This window comes from Dreissena polymorpha, chromosome 13 (genome assembly GCF_020536995.1).
Source record: "Dreissena polymorpha isolate Duluth1 chromosome 13, UMN_Dpol_1.0, whole genome shotgun sequence".
Lineage (NCBI taxonomy): Eukaryota > Metazoa > Mollusca > Bivalvia > Myida > Dreissenidae > Dreissena > Dreissena polymorpha.
This window is the reverse complement of record NC_068367.1, coordinates 23,721,452-23,736,954: the sequence shown is the minus strand read 5'-3', so window position 1 is coordinate 23,736,954 and position 15,503 is coordinate 23,721,452. Positions and strand designations below refer to the sequence as shown.

General features: G+C 34.3%; 2 protein-coding genes across 6 annotated transcripts in view; one reads left to right on the top strand and one right to left on the bottom strand.

Moving 5' to 3' along the window:
- Positions 1-15,281, bottom strand: part of LOC127854487 (tumor necrosis factor receptor superfamily member 11A-like) — a 48,443-nt gene extending 33,162 nt beyond the window's left edge. The window contains exon 1 of one of the 2 annotated variants that reach the window (XM_052389549.1): positions 15,134-15,281. The gene's annotated coding sequence lies outside the window, so the exon portion shown is untranslated. The remainder of the gene's footprint in view (positions 1-15,133) is intronic. The other variant, XM_052389546.1, reaches the window with a different exon arrangement.
- Positions 15,204-15,503, top strand: part of LOC127854485 (putative phosphoenolpyruvate synthase) — a 67,819-nt gene continuing 67,519 nt past the window's right edge. For all 4 annotated transcript variants that reach the window (XM_052389543.1, XM_052389540.1, XM_052389542.1 and 1 more), the window contains exon 1: positions 15,204-15,272. The gene's annotated coding sequence lies outside the window, so the exon portion shown is untranslated. The remainder of the gene's footprint in view (positions 15,273-15,503) is intronic.

Genomic DNA, 15,503 nt, shown 5'->3' with positions numbered 1-15,503 from the left:
CAATAAGTTACAGTTACATACTACCGCAAGTAGAGCATAAATATCCAATAATCATGGCCATAGTTGTCAAAGTTGATATCTTACATTGTACAGTATAGATGCTAAAGCTTTCCATTAGTACTGCGTGAGGGTCACTGACCACAGTCAGGCATTGACCAGACTAAGTTCTGACATATAATTCTGTTGCATATACACAAGTATAAGTGGTACAAATAAATACAATGTATGCAAGCCGAGTAATCCTGCACAGATATACTGCAACTCCGCTTGATCACAAAAGCAAAAACAAGACGGCCATCATGGCTCTGAATACCTCACCTGAGCTCAAGATACACTAATTGTCAACAGCAAGTTTTTTCCTTGTTTGTTAAAGAATCTATTAACAAAGTTTTGCAAAAATCTCTTGGGAATAAAAAATGTATTCTTCTTAATCAGCCTTTGTAAGTTGAGTTGATACTTTTTTTCCAAAATGGATGACCAGGCCTTGTCCCCAAAGCAAGTAAAAAAGTTCTGACTAACAATATATATTTTTATTTATTTTCATATAAAGATAGACTGCAATAGTCTATATATATGTAAAACAAGAGATGTGTTTGTCAGAAACACAATGCCCCCTATTGCGCCGCTTTGAAATAAAATATCAATATATCATTTGGCAGGTTTAGAAATTATCTCCCTTTTAAAGCTTATTTCTTCCCTTGGATTGTATTTTTTTACTTTGGACCTTGAAGGATGAGCTTGACCTTTCACCACTCAAAATTTGCAGCTTCATGATATACACATGCATGCCAAATTTGCTATCTTCAATATTGCAAAAGTTATGGCCAATGTTAAAGTTTTCGGAAGGACACACAGACTGACAGACGGACTGATGGACAGTTCAACTGCTATATGCCACCCTACCGGGGGCATAAAAAACTTTGCTTTTTTCTGTGATATTGAATAATTGTATTGAATAAGTACGAAGTATGAACTTATTCCTAACAGTTTATTGTGTAATAAAATTCATTAAACAATTAACAATCGCCAATCCCGATGAGTGAATTTTCTGTTTAAACAGCAATAAACCTTGTGCTTAACCAGTGTTTTTTTTCAGTTTTGGGGGAAGGGGGTCGAGTCCCCTGAGAGGGGGAAAATTCGCGCGTAAAAGGGGAAAAGGGGGAAATTTCTATGCTTAGCTAGTAACAGTACAAAATCAAGTTTTAACACTATAATTCACCATACAGAGGGAGAAAAACATAATTCGAACTCTTTTATACATTTACATGTTATGTTCATGTTCAAAGTTCAACATTTCTGGGCTTTTCAGCGAATTTATCAATTATTCTGGTGACATCCTCTTCACCAAGTCTCTCCGTGTGCAGACAAAGTCTGATCAGGGACTTCAGTGTAGCTTCCCCAAGCCTGTTTCTCTGTGGCGTGAAAAGCATGTTGAGCAAACTAAACAGTCTTTCAACACTCTCTTGACCGGACGTTTCTGGCGTTTCACTGCCGGCATTTGAAGAAGACTAGACTTTTAAGTTGCACTTGTTTGAAAAGAATATCAATTTATTTTTAAGTTAAAACAGATTTGTCAATTTTTTTACGATAGGTTTTGTTGTTGTGCAACATGTTGGAATACGTATGGTTTGCGGTAGATGTCGTAAAGCGAAACACATGATAGTGAACTACGTTTGTTTTGCGGTAAAGGCTAAAATAAAATAAACATGCGGATGCAGTTCAGGAAAATTGTAGTAAATTCGTAACGAAAGACGTATTTAAATGAGGTATTGATTAAAATTGAATAACACTTCCGAGAGGGGAATTTTAAAAATATTTGGGGGAAAAATATATACTCTAAAGATGGGGGAATGGGGCCGAATAACGCAAAATATTTCATCCAAAAAAACCACTGTTAACAAAAAACATTTTACAGATCTTGCGCAAGAGAAAAAATTAATCTACTGTTAAATTTGAAACAATCAAATGAGAAATTTGAAATTGTTGGTATTGTAAACTAGTCCTTATCATCTAGGTATATGTAATTGAATATCACAAGAAGAATTTACAATGTAATTCTTGTAACACACAAATCAGTCAATGATGATTATATAAAACCATTATTTTACTTACCCAAATAATTCCATTCATTAAATAAGAAAATACACCACAATATGTAAGCACCCCTGCATGAGTCTATCAACGGGTACCTGAAAAAGTTGCACAACCAGAGTCTGTTTAATTATAAACAGACACATGAGGCTGTGTGCTATGTAACCATGCACTGAAGTCAGTGAATAAAGTTGCACAACCTTCCAGTGTACAGACCTCCACTGTTCATTGAACCTCACATTGAGGAGTCAGTGACCAGAGGTGACCAGTAGACCTATTGATTTCCTGGCTGGACACTGGGCAGAGAAGAAATGGTATACATCAGCTTATACATGAGCTTCTTTCTGGGGAAACTGGGCTAAATGCAAGCGCGTAAAGTGTCATTCGGGATTAGCGTGGGCAGTCCACTTAAAAGGATTAATTAAAATAAAATTATAAAAAGAGCTACGCATAACGGGTGCCACGCTCGGCTGCGAAAGTTTGTCAGATTTTTTGTTATGTTTTAGAGGTCACAGTGACCTTAACCTTTGACCCAAAAATGGGTGTGGCGTGTAGAACTCATCAAGGTGCATCTACATATGAAGTTTCAAAGTTGTAGGTGGAAGGACTTTGATTTTAGAGCCAATGTTAAAAAACATTAAAAACCTTGACACGGACGGCCGACACAACGAGCTGGCTATGACAATACCTCAGGTTTTCTCCGAAAACAGCCGAGCTAAAAATTGTTTGTGTTTATGTACTGTAAATTGTTATATGAATACCAAACTACTAATAAATCAATCGCCAATAGTTCATAAATTCAAAACATTATTCCCCTGACACTTATGAATTCCATCATATTTGGTACTATTCTTGCACCAGCTTTATGAGTTTAAATTATAATGATGCCATTATGTTATATTACAGGCTATTCTTGTATCAATTTAATTCAATCACATATTGGTACTCATATAGCAGTCTGATCATTGTATATTAAAGCAAAAAGACTAAAGACAGGCAATAATGATGGACCGTTCACGGTGAGTTAAACACAGTTTAAAAAAATTTCACCTTAAGAGTTAAAAAATTTGATTTTTTTGGATTGCAAGTCGGTCAAACGTCTACTTTTGTTTTGAATTATATTTTGTTCTGCTTATACACATGAACAATATGTCATTGTCTGTTTATTGTTATCAGTTGATATAAATGTACACATTCATCCAAAATTTATGATCAATCACTGTGACTTATGCAGTTTTACCAAATAAAAACTACATCAATTCATGTATTCATGATTCAATACCAACACATCAAATATCCTGTATAATACATGTAAATGAATCAGTTGACTCTGAGTTGAGCAAACACATTGTAAAATAGTACCTGACATTATTACAGCAATTACACAAAAGGCAACAGCGCATAAATTGAACAGTATAAATGTAACTTGTTCAGTATTTAATATTGTTGTATTTAAAGACTCATTTCTAAATATTGTGATAAAAACAGATCTGCACAATTGTCCTATCAGACCTACTTATTGTCTAATTGAAACATATACCAACATTCTTAATTTCCCTTTGTGGGTCAATCCAATTACAGGTAAATGCATGGGGTATTAATAATGTATGCATAAATTAATCTGAATTAAATACATGTATTTATACATGTAGATAATAACAGGCATTTATGCATATAAAAATCAAGGTACCTTGTTATGATTTTCGTAAAAATGTTAAGTTTTTTCTTTACGAAATATGTTTTTTTAAATTGTCAAAGAAAAGTCAGGAATTTTCAAAAACAAGAGCACCGCATAATGGGTGCCAACGCTCGGCTGCAGGTGCAGTTTTGAGTAAATGAAAGTTTGTAAGAATTTTTTGTTGGTCACAGTGACCTTCGTCTTTGACCTAGTGACCCAAAAATGGGCGTGACATGTAGAACTCATCAAGGTGCATCTACATATGAAGTTTCAAAGTTGTAAGTGGAAGCACTTTGAATTTAGAGCCTATGTTAAAGTTTTATATTAGAGGTCACAGTGACCTTGACCTTTGTCATAATGACCCAAAAATGGGTGCTGCGCGTAGAACTCATCAAGGTGCATCTACATTTGAATTTTCAAAGTTGTAGGTGGCACTTTGATTACAGAGCCTATGTTAAGGTTTATGTTAAAGTTTTATATTAGAGGTAACAGTGACCATGACCTTTAACCTAGTGGCCCAAAAATGGGTGTGGCATGTAGAACTCATTGAGGTGCATCTACACATGAAGTTTCAAAGTTGTAGGTTGAAGCACTTTGATTTAAGAGCCTATGTTAAAGTTTTATATTAGAGGTCACCGTGAAGTTGACCTTTGACCTAGTGACCCAAAAATGGGTGTTGCGTGTAGAACTCATCAAGATGCATCTACATATAAAGTTTCAAAGTTGTAGGTGACACTGGAAGCACTTGGCTTCAGAGCCAATGTTAAGGTTTATGTTTAAGTTTTATATTAGAGGTAACAGTGACCTTAACCTTTGACATAGTGACCCAAAAATGGGTGTGGTGTGTAGAATTCATCAAGGTGCATCTACATATGAAGTTTCAAAGTTGTAGGTGGAAGCACTTTGATTTTAGAGCCTATGATAAAGTTTTATATTAGAGTCAACTGTGACCTTGACCTCGTGACCCAAAAATGGGTGTTGTGTGTAGAACATATGAAGTTTCAAAGTTCATAGTTGTGGGTGGAAGCACTTTGATTTGAAAGCCAATGTTCAAAAGGTTAACAAAATGTTAAGGTTTTGGACACGAAAGAACAAGCTGGCTATGAGAATACCTCGCGTTTTCTCAGAAAACAGCTGAGCTAAAAATTGGGCTATTGAAATACACTATTGAAGATTAAAAAATATCTTTTGTTTTTTATTAAAAGACCTTTAAGTAAAAAATAGTATAATTAAACTTACACATATTTCTGTAATTTCTTTAACAAATCGATGAAGGTAATATTCCCTTCATTATAAATAAATGTTTATTACATGAAATAACAAAATCATGCCACAATGTTTGCATGATGTTGAGGTTAAAATAGAAGTCTTGTGACAGTGTTATCTTTTACATTAAGGGTTTCCCAACAATATCTTACATATCCATTGCATACATAAACTTTAAGTTACATGTATCAAATTATATAGCCTCATTAAAACTCTGCACTAAAATGTTAGAGAAACAAGTGAATCAATACATGATTGTATAATATTTAGTTACAGTAATATGGGTATGATAATGTTGATAAATGTTGAATAATGATTGAGTTTGGGAGTTATGTGTTTTCTTATAATTATGTGTGAAATAGAAATCTCTAAGTAATGAACATGCAGGATATTTAATGTAATGATGACAATACATTTGAGCTTGCAAAATGGGCTCAATGCATGTGGGTATAGTGTTGTCACTGATTAGTCCGTGCAGTTTGCACAGGCTTATCAGGGACATCACCCCCCTTAACTGGATGTTTGCTAAAAATAGGCTTCCTTTAAACGAAAAAACCCATATAAGTGGAAAGAGTCATCCCTGATTAGCCTGTGTAGACTTCACAGACCAATCTGGGATGAAACTTCATGCACATGCATTAAACCCCATTTTCCCAGAGCAGGGCTTATTTATTTTACATCAGATCTAAAAATACTGGACAATGCTAGACAATGGTGTGGTCAGCCTCTTGACAAGCCATAATAGGGGACTATTATGTCCCCTGCCACTGTACACAATAAGGGCTGAGGACAGGGGCACCAGTCAAAAAGCAGTTATGCAACATCTTACTACCAGATGAAGTGGCTCAATTCACACTAACAATAATCTTTTATATCAGCAATCCTCGTTGTATGAGTTGTCATTATATAAAGTCACCAGGTGCATGACGCAAATTTGTAGACCCAATGAAGACGATAAAAGTTAGTTTTGCAAACTGACATGTTACAAAATCTTAAATGCATAAAAATGTGACATAGCAATTTAATTTAGCATTTTATTTAGTGTATTATGCATTACTTTTCCAGTTGCTTTTATCATTGTAAGAGTATATTTTTTATTTAAGTAAGACAAGTGCATGAAATCAGGATATTTTTCATGTTTAAGTATTATAACCATGATCAACATTACTACTGAATACATAATTATGTAAAGAAAACTAACTTAACTGCAAATGACATCACTATGTCGTGATATGATGTTTACATGATTCTTACAAGTGTTCTATTAGTTGTGCTTTCTGATTTTGAAAAAGCAATATTGATGTAGCGTTCTTCTACTATTTTTACGCATAACTAAAGGTAGTTGTTTAAGATTAAGGTCCCGACGCTCTATCAACTTAATCTTATTGACCACAGCTACACTAGTTGGCGAGTCATGAGGAGTCAAGGTTGAAGCAGTACTGTTTCTCTGTTATCTATATCAAACCTAGGACTTTTAACCCTTTGCATACTGGGAAATTTGTCGTCTGCTAAAATGTTGTCTGCTAAATTTATAAAATAAGCATTTTCTTCGATTTAAAAAAAAAAAAACTATCAGAATAGCAAACAGTTTGGATCCTGTTGAGACGCCACGTTCTGTGGCGTCTCATCTGGATCCAAACTGTTTGCAAAGGCCTTCAAAATCAGGTTCCAGCGTTCAAAGGGTTAAAGCATAAGCTGATATTACACTGGGCAGGATTTTCAAATATCAGGGGTGGGATTTAAGAACCACTTCAGGGGAGGAAACTACCATACCCCCCTTACAAGTTTCACTAAATTCTTTGTTTCTATATAGATCAAGCAAAGTTTACGACTATTTGTAAAACAAGAAACCGTCAGAGACAGGTGATGCTCCCCAAAGTTTGTTTTTTTCACAATATTGCACTATATATTCAGATAAAAGGAAACGTCTTGAGGGGCATAACTTTGGACAAAATAATACGATGGATGGTTTAGCAACTTAAAAATTTCAAACGGCCATAACTCTCTAAATAAATCATCTAACCAGAACCCACAAATAACAGTCAGTAGTTGGGGAGACAAGAATTGCACTATATGTACAGTTTATAGAAAATTTCAAAGAGCCATAACTCTGTGAAAAATCATCCGACCAGAACCGGCTGATAATATAAACATCTCCTCTTGGTAGTGAAGCTTCCCATAAAGTTTAATTGAATTCCGGTCATTAATGCTGAGAAATAGCCCGGACAAAAATTACGCACGGACGGACGCACACACGGACAGACGAAGCGGTGACTATATGCTCTCCCCAAAAAATATTGGGGGAGCATAATAAGTTCAACATTGAAAGGGAGGAAATCAGCTGAAAAGAGGAAAAATCACACCCCTGAATGTGTATGGTATTTAAAACCGTATGTAGATAACACACATTAATTGATGAAAAACTTTACAAATGCTTTATAATTTTCAGCATTTTATATGACAATTATCAATAAACAAACATACTTTTTCACAAATCCTTATTTTTGTGTTCATTTTACTGTTTGAATATAATACTTGTTTTAATCTCTGACATTTTCGTTGTTGAAAAGTTTAATTTTGCCAAACTGTGAACAAGTCCGTTTAGAAACAGTAATTTACCTGAACATTCCATTAGTTTTTTGGTAGCACAAGTGTAAATCTGTTGAGTAACTATTTGCAGGCTTAGGGAATGTGTTTGGAGGAGAGAGAAGTTGAGATGAGGATGATATCATCATAAACACATGAATAATCTACCTGGAAAATACATGATGTACATGTAGAAACTATAATGCTTGGACTATTGAGTCCTTTCTTTACCAATAAAAAAAGAAACCGTCGGAGACGGGTGATGCTCCCCAAAGTGTTTTTTGTCACAATATTGCATTATATATTCAGATAAAAGGATACATCTTAAGGGGCATAACTTTGAACAAAATAATACGATGGATGGTTTAGCAACTTAAAAATTTCAAAGGGCCATAACTCTCTAAATAAATCATCTAACCAGAACCAACAAATAACATGCGCATCTCCTCAAGGTAGTTAAGCTTCCCATAAAGCTTCATTGAATTCCAGTCAGTAGTTGGGGAGAAATAGCCCGGACAAGAATTGCACTATAAGTACAGTTTATAGAAAATTTCAAAGGGCCATAACTCTGTGAAAAATCATCCGACCAGAACAGGCTGATAATATGCACATCTACTCTTGATAGTAAAGCTTCCCATAAAGTTTAATTGAATTCCAGTCATTAATTGCTGAGAAATAGCCCGGACAAAAATTGTGCACGAACGGACGGACACACGCAAGGACAGACGAAGCGGCGATTATATGCTACCCCAAAAATGTTGAAAGCTTGTTACAGTGTCGTACTATGTTGTTTCAAATATTTTAAAGTATATAAAACAATGTGAACTTCTTTAAACTGTATTTGTTGACTTTCATTACTTGACAACTTAAAGATAATAGTCCTACATTTAAAAATCCAGGTAATGCATGTTATAAAAAGTTGTTTACAAAACATGCCTCAGTTTATGTTTCCTTGGTGCAAACAACTACCAGGTGAGTGAAAGCAATTAAACACTCCTGCAATAAATGCTCATGACTGTATAATTATTGCATATAAATGATTCTCTATAACAAAATCTTGTTACTTGGCTGAATTCCCATGAGTGTTTTTATTTCCAGTCTGAAGACCATTAGGTGAAATGGAAATATAATGTACTAGCTTTAATGCAGAGCTTGAAATGGTGATTTCATGGTCATTGTTTTTAACAAATATGATAAAATAAATTGTTTAAAAACATGGGCAACTCTATGATCCAGTAAAAAACAGACCGCTTCTGCTGAGGTAAAGTAGATATGGAGACCTCCTTGATGTTAAGAGGTACCAATTTTGATTCCAACTAGGGTAGTGTTCTAGACATCTCTTCCAAAGACACCATGTACTGACTCTAATAGGGAAACTCACCTGCGAGCATCTTCATAACCCTTTTTTGGGATGCAAGCATAAATAAATGGGGTATGACTAACTTCTGAAACTGTAACCGTGAAATATGATAAATGAATATAAAATAGCCCTAGTTTGAACAAATCAATTTCATCTTCAAGCTACATTTTCTTATAGAATTTCAATTTCTTCTCTGTATTACAGCAATTTAGTGTTTTTTTGTGTTAAAACTGTTATATTATATCAGGTCTTAAGCTGCCACAATTGTAAAATGGCTACAAGTAGCAAAATTGGCTAAAAAAATTATATTTGGCTGCAACTTTTTCTTCATAAAACCCGATACAAAAGCAAAATTGACAGTATTTTTTAATGTTTTAAGGTAAATTTGGCATAAGAAAATTTTGAGCCTCAGGGATAGCCCTGTATATATATATATATATATATATATATATATATATATATATATATATATATATATATATATATATATATACTATATTATATAGTCATACAATTAATCATATAAAATTTATAATATATAAGTTGCACTCTGGGAAAATAGGGCTTGATGCTTATCGGGGACGACACTTTCTGTTTGTTTTTATTCTCCTGTTAAAGGCTTGAGGTTTCTTCTAAACGAAAATCCAGTTAAAGGTCGAAAGTGTTGTACCTGTGCAAACTCATGCTGCACAGGCTAATCTGGGATGACAGTTTCAGTCCGTTTTCAAAATAATGCTTTCACTACTCAGGGTTTTTTTTCCTTCTTTGGGACCCGCTGAAAATCGGCCCTTTCCCCTCGGATTTTTTTCCCCTCAGCTGGTTAATTTTCCCCTAGATTTCATTTTCCCCTCAAAAAAAAAAAAAAATTATAATTTTTTTTTTTTGTCCTTTTTATATTTAAGTTAACCTGATCCACTGTAGAAACTACAAAAATATTGCATAATTAAATTATTTGTTGCCTTGAATTTGTTTTAAAAACAGTAAAATATGTTAAATTGATTATTTTAGACTTTCCTTATTTTCCCCAAAATCCGGCTTTTCGCAGGATTTTTTCCCCCAAAATTCAACGTTTCGCGCGATTTTTTTCCCCTCAAAAAAGGCCAGGCCCTTTCCCCAAAATCAGATAAAAAACCCTGCTACTGTTATTATTTTCATAGCCACTTGCTAACCTTCAGGGATCATAATATTTATATTTGTAAAAAACAACAACACTTAATGACTTATTTCTGTCAAACAACACAATTATTCCCAATCCAGAGGGCATTGGTCCCATTCCCAAAATATTAAGTAAAAAAATGTGGTATTAAGCATATATTTAAACAAGAGATGTGTTCGGCAGAAACACAACGCCCCATATTGCGCCGCTTTGAATTTTTATATATTTTTTTTGGACCTTTGACCTTGAAGGATGACCTTGACCTTGAACTTCCACCACTCAAAACGTACAGCTTCATGAGATACACATGCATGCCAAATATCAAGTTGCTATCTTCAATATTAAAAAAGTTATGGCCAATGTTAAAGTTTTTTTCTGACGGACGGACAGACTGACTGACATACTGACACACTGACATACTGACGGACAGTTCAACTGCTATATGCCACTCTACCGGGGGCATAAAAAAATTAAAGGGTCTTGTTCACAGATTTGAATGTTGTTAAATATGTTTACTAACAAATCTGTGATCGTTATTATAGTCTAAACTAATGATAATAGCAAGAAAAAAGTTGAATAAAAAATATTGCTGTCCAATTGATTGGAACCTGGTCCTAAGGAAGCAATAGTGAACACACTACCACTGCTCTATTCAGTCTTTTGTGTTGTTAGTGCAGCGTTTTTCCTTACTACTTTGGGAATGGTGCTGGTACCGGCCAAATTGGGGAGATTAGTGGCGTTTTCATCCAAATTGGGACATTAATCAATTATGCTGAAAACTTTAGAAAACATTGTGCAAATATTAATCGAAGTGGTTAATGTTTTCCTGCAAAGTCCTGTTTCTATCACCTTAACAAGTTTATTAAACTAAACACTCTTTTAAATGAAGCCGTTCTTTAAAGAAACAACGGTCTAAATCAGGGCTCTGTGAACCAGTGGTTTTGGGTCCAGTTGTTGCTGTACCTTCCAAACTAATCAGTAATTACGGTGTACTCCTACGCGAACAAAATCGTGGCCAGTTACTTATAAGACTGATGATGGCGACCCCGTGTAATCCTCGTGGAAATTGTGTACTTTATTCTAATATTGGTCATACTGTCATAAATAATATTTATTTTGCCAAGTTGAGACGTTTAACAAATTATTATTTATGAAAACTTGTTTTAACAGGCATTACACACCAACAATAAAACGATTACACACCAACAATTTCTGAAATCAAAATTAGATTTTTCACCTGATGTACTATATTTCGGATATTTTAAATTTCGGACATAGGGATATTTATGTGTTGATTTGTTGTTAAAAGTTTGTAGCAATATGTTTTGTGTTATTTCAGACAACAAGAATGGATGGTGGTAATTATCATGGGCCTTTCTATCAAGAAAAAGGTGTGAAAGACATTAATTTAATTGAACCTGGAAATCAACCACCTCAGCTAATAGAAAATATTTTAACAATAGGTGTTGTTTTAGAACTTGTGAAATCGGCTAATAAACAGAAATTGAAGTCATCCAAAGTAGTGTGAATGGGTGTGTGCAATTAAGTCAAACTTGATTGGATGTCGCCCTAACTTTTCAAGAACACAGATTTGTAGAGCTGTGCAGGCTAAAAAACAGTTTGACAAAAAGAAAAAAGAAGTCTAAAAAGAATATCTTTGGTTTATATGTGGCTTATTATTAATATAATAATTGTTTAATTATTCGACTTTGGACATGTTTTTATTGTATTTTAATGTGATCAACACCAATGAACATCAAAAAGGTACTCTATTTTGTTGTGTTTTGCTGTTATAGTTTAGTCGGACAGTGGGACTGACAGAAACTGATTCGGACTGACATTTAAGTGCCTTCCCCAGGAATTTTTTCAGGCGCCCCGGGGCCGATCGGGGGTGGGTTCGGGAGGGGTGTCCCCTCCCTACGTTGATTTTTTTTATTTAACGTGTCAATTCACGTTCTGTGGTGCCTTATAACTCAAAGAAAAACAGCGTCAAAAGACGTCATTTGGTGCGCTATGACTCTTCAAAAAAAATCCCCCAGTCATTAAAAAATATATTTTTTATATTGTGTAATTGTTTTAAAACTTTTCCGCACAGATAGTAAAATCCCGACTCGAACGATTCCCCAATACATCCGTTTCAACCCGACTCTATTACTGTATACTTACTATTTTTCAAGTTTCTATTTATTACCCGATAATCCCGTTTATTCCGTTTTTATCAATCTCTTTCTGGTAAATATTTACGATAAAAGCTTTCAGTTATTTCTTTAACACAAACCTTGCCATTTTTTAAGTGACTATTTATAGATTTGATAAAATATTGCCTCTGCCTCTGAATATGCGTCAATCCCCTGACCTGTTTTTTGTGTGCTTTTTAAAACGCTCAATACACGCCATTTGTATGCAATAGACGCGACGTTGTACATGCTGCATAATTTTCGCGCTCTTTTTAATTGAGAAAAAGATTCGACACAAAATAAATTTGCACTGCTAATTTGAAGCAAAAATATTTAACGTTGCGGTAACATTTACATTCGGAAGTGTGTTTCGGATTAAAAACGTGTTAACATCGACTTACGGGAATGGGTTTCGGATTACAAATTTAATTATTCCCATTTGAGATTTCAACAAATATTAACCGTTGCGTTATAAATTCAACGATAATTTGTTTAAACACTTTACGAGTCGAAATTCACGTTGTCCATGAGGATCACGGCCGGCTGCCATCATCAGTCTTCTAACTATCGATTATTGGACGAAACATTTACAAGTGTGCGTAATTAATCCAACGAAAATTTGTAAAAGCGCATTACGTGTCGAATAAATGTCAGAAAAACGAGGTGAATCAGTTCTATAAATGGACATGTTGAAATATACATGTACTGGAATTAAATTAATTGTTATCACATAATTGTAACCGGGAGTCATTTGCACAACTTACTCGCTATAATAATTAATTGTTTACCACTTGCAATTAATTTCTCGTATTAATTATGAGTCATAGGTAACACTTGTTTACAGTAAAAAGGTGTGATGATGATGCCCGAAACCGTCTTTAATGATCTGTACTGTACTAAATACCGGTTTTATATTACTCAAATGGTACAACTTCTTGCTAATCAAGCTGCGATAAACTCTTGCTTCATGCCCGACGTCAATCAAAAATAATGGTCGATAGTTAACCCCGCCCTCATAAGCATTCGCGTAACCGATTGGACGATGAACTTCACAGTTTGATGACTGGAAAGTCACCAGATACATCCTTGTCAGCATTTAGATGACCGTGTAATGTGGCAAGAATAATCGATACGCGCGTCATGCCATTCTCTTATCAGTGGATTATCCATTACCCCATGTGGTGTTTATGGCGATTACTTGTGAAAGTAGGTACCGAGTGCTCTTTTAAAACAGGGAATATTGATACACTGATAGGGAAACCTTGATTTTTTTGGACACTCTGCACTTTCTTTTACTGAAGATTACACTGATCGGAAAATTTCAAGCGCCCCGGGGACTCTGATTTTGAAATTCAAGCGCCCCAGCAAGGGGCGCTTAAATGGTCTGGGTAAGACCCTGTGAGTCTGACAATATTTCAAGTTTGTAAGTCCGAATGACTGACAGATTTTTCAAGTTTTGGCGAAAACTGGTGCATAAAAGACCGTTTTTTATGCTGCTTATGGCAATTTGAAATACATCAGAATTACTTTGTATAGTAAACCTGTGTTCTTGTTCAAATTCAATTTATACTACATGGTTATGCTTCACACAATCATGAATGTAAAATTTTGTCACCTACTTTAGAAGTATTCAAGGATTTATTTTCATACTTCAAGACATTGGCAAAAACTGCAAGAAAAACTGTCTTTTATGGACTTAACATTCTTGTAAATGTATTTCAATAACTCGAGATATTTGCAAACATAAAGTTGTAAATGATGTGATAACGTTCTGTCCAGCCTGTCTGTAAACCCCTGAAAACACAGTTGATTCTGCAACCTGATAATATTAGATATATTTTCCCAAATTATTGAGGAAAAGCTTTACTAACCCTTTATTTTACCACAGGAGTTTGAAATTCTATCCATAAAGCTAATCAAATGGCTAAATAATAAAAAAATATACCCCTATATAGTATAAAGACTACAGGATAATAAAAAAATATACCCCTATATAGTATAAAGACTACAGGTCTTTATACTATATAGGGGTATATTTTTTTATTATTTAGCCATTAGATTAGCTTTATGGATAGAATTTCAAACTCCTGTGATTTTACAGATTTCAAATGATGATTATCAATTAGCAAATATTTTAAAGATTGTTCTTAGTGTTATTTTGCTTGTTTAAACATAATAAATACATTCTTTTTTTAATATATAACAATTATTTTGAAAATCGTCATTTTACCAAACTGTGAACAAGTTCTATTAAGGACATTTTATAAGAATTTACAAATAATAACTGAAATTGAAAGTAAAAATGACCTGTCCAGAGTTGGTAAATAAATCACTCACACAAACATGGTAATTATTAAAAAGCAAAATTCCAACCCCGAAGGAATCAATATAGACAAAGAAGAAAAAACTCTCGCTATTAAAAAGATAGAGTGGACTGTTGACGCCAAGAGTCTGCCAAAGCAAAAATCATCAAAAGACTCTTAGGCGGCAATTTATATTGACTAGCCTAGTTTTCAGAAGACTTGGAAGTTGGAAGTTTTGACTGCGTCCTAGCTAAAGAAACTTCAGCGTACAGTTTATATAGTATTGACAGACAAAATCATAAAAAGCGACATTTACAGTTATGGAAGCCAGAACTAACTGCGTCCGTGCCAATCGTAAAATCAACCATACATATTAGTCAAACCCATAACTGTCAAGCTTGTTCTATTACACCAGTTTCATATTGTATTTATAAACAACACATTGTCAATTAACAGCAATAATTTGTCTATGCGGTATACATGGGAAAAAAGAAAAATTGAAGACATAAAACTTACCTGAGTTATTGAGATTGTATGTATATTTGGAATACCTCGTATTTAATGGTCATACTTCGGAAAACAGCTCAAGTCCTTCCGGGTCATGAACCACAAACCAGTGTTTACATTGTCCGCCCACTTCAGGTGATAGTTATAGGTACTTTAATTATCTTATCCACATTACTTGGTCTATAATATTATATATATATTACTGTTATATTTCCTTTGAGAGGAACTTTAAGAAACCGAGCTGGCATAATGATAGTATTATTCGCTCCACGCACAAGTTTGACAGATATTATATATGTCAAAACGGGCACAAGTAAAACCGGTCCGTATATGATCAAGAAGTCAAAAACAGAGTCTCAGAGGCTGTTTAAAATCAAGA